Consider the following 2,500-nt stretch of genomic DNA (forward strand, 5'->3'; position numbering starts at 1 on the left):
AATGTCTCACTTGTGGATGACCCCACCCATGGTTCTTCTAGAGCTAAACATTTAACCCTGGACATATAAAAGTCATATAAAACATTTAACCCTGGAATATAAAACTGATATAAAACTGAATCTCTACCCACTCCACTCCATCATCAGCCAAGAATCTGCTGTTTTTATGGCTAACCCTAACACAACACTTTGATTGTGTACTGCTAATAATAATAATAATAATAAAAATAATAATAATAATAAAAATAATAAATAATAAAATTCATTGTGTGTGTGTGTGTGTGCGTCTGTGTGTCTTTCAGGAGCATGGGTGGGGTTACACACTGGAAGTTACACAAGTCTGGCCATTTAAATGTGTATTAAAACGTTAATAGGTTAAGCTTAGTTAGACAGAATGTTGGTTCAGTTTTAGGTTCAGTGGAGTGGGTAGAGAGTTGGCTGGTTGAGGGGTTGAGAGTGGTTGAGAACGGTTGAGTCGGCTGGTTAAGCGGATGAGAGTTTTGGGAGTTACAAAAAGCGTAATAGTTTTCTGAAGCGAGCCCTCTAATAAAGCCCTTCCCCCTCTCCTCTCCTCCCCTCCCAGACACCAGGCCCAGGCCTTCAGTGTAGGAGGACAAGGTTTATGCTGTTAGGTCACAATCAGCTAAAAGTTATTTTTGGCATTGTGTGTTTCTACGCCTAGAGCAGAGGGAGAGGGAGAGAGAAGGGAGAGAGAAAGATGGGGGGGAGAGAGAGAGAGAGAGAGAGAGAGAGAGAGAGAGAGAGAGAGAGGGAGGGAGAGAGAGGGGAAGAGAGAGAAGTGAGAGAGAGGGGGAGAGAGAGACAGAGAGAGAGAGAGAGAGAGAGAGAGAGAGAGAGAGAGAGGGAGAGGGAGAGAGAGAGGAGGGGGGAGACAGAAAGAGACTTAGAGAGAGAGAGAGACAGAGAGAGTGAGAGAGAGACAGACAGACAGAGAGGGAGAGAGTTAGGGAGAGAGAGAGAGAGAGGGAGAGTGAGTTGGACAGAGAGAGGGAGAGGGAGAGAGAGTTAGACAGAGAGAGAGAGAAAGAGAGAGAGAGAGACAGAGGGGAGGGGCCGCTACATTTTTGTGAGGCTGAGTTTCTCCTCGAGGTCGACTGGGGTACGCAGACAGACATCCGACGTACGTATGTATGCCGTCATATTGGTGGGGTCCCTCACCGCTTACTGGAATCGTCGCAAAAGACTACATTTTTGGCTCCACCGTCAAGTCACGCTAACTCGTCACGCTAACTTGGCTACGGCTAAGGTACTTCCTACTGTATGTCCCTGTCAATGTGTTGAGTCAGTGGCCTGTGTCAGTCAGATGGAAAACAAAAATGGCCTGACGTATATAGCGCCTTATTCCAAAGCACTTTTTACAACGGCCTCTCAGTCACACGCACATTCACACACATTCACACACCAATGGCGGCTGGCTACCATGCTAAGGCGCTGGCCCGCTCACTGGGAGCAATTTGGGGGTTCAGTGTCTTGCCCCAAGGACACCTCGACGTGTGGCCAGCCGGGGGTCCGAACCACCGATCTGCCGATCGTTAGACGCCGGCTCTACCACCTCCTGCGCCACAGCCGCCCCGCTTGGTGTTCAGAAGACCCTCTCGGTTGAGTCCAAGACATGAACCAGTCTGTCTGTGACAGAGAGAGATGGCGGTGTGGCAGACAGGGTGGGGTCCAACACAGGTCTCGAGCGCGGAAGACCCAAGCGTCGACCGTTATACCAAGAAGACATCCTCAAGGTCCGGAGACAACGGTTGAGTGTCGACGCTCACAGGCAGGGCTGCACGATTCCAAACCGCCTCCCGTACCTTGGACATGATGTGAACATACACATCATATATATGTATATATTCATGCTCAAAACTTTTTTCTTTCAAAACACTGATTTGAGACACACCCGCAAAACCACAAGAGAATCCATCCCGTCGTTGGCACAGTAACTAATCCCACTGTAACTCACCTGAAACAACATCAAAGGACAACATGGCAGGCTTGGTGACAGGCGGACTGAACCAGTACCTGAACTAGTACCTGAACCAGTACCTGACCCAGTACATGTACCGTTACATAGCAGAACACTATGGGCCGGCTGTGTCTCAGGAGGTAGAGCCGGCGTCTAATGATCGCAAGGTCGGCAGTTCAAACCCCGGCTGGCCACGTGCCGAGGTGTCCTTGAGCAAGGCACTGAACCCCTAATTGCTCCCAATGAGCGGGCCGGCGCCTTAGCATGGTAGCTTGCCGCCGTTTGTGTGTGAATGGGTGAATGAGAGGTCACTGTAAAGCGCTTTGGAATAAAGAAGAATTTATTTATTTATTTATAGTAGAGAAACTGTACAGGGGGGTAGTGGGGATGAGGAGGTGTTTAGGAGGGACAGTTAAGATGTAGCCTGGAAAGATGGGTCCTCAATCCCATGCATCACACTGAGCCCGTCCTCCAATTTCTACCTCCACCAGCCTCCCTAGGCGCTGACATATGTATATGGAG

Source organism: Nansenia antarctica, assembly GCF_963989245.1.
Source record: "Nansenia antarctica genome assembly, chromosome: 10".
In the NCBI taxonomy this organism is placed as follows: domain Eukaryota; kingdom Metazoa; phylum Chordata; class Actinopteri; order Argentiniformes; family Microstomatidae; genus Nansenia; species Nansenia antarctica.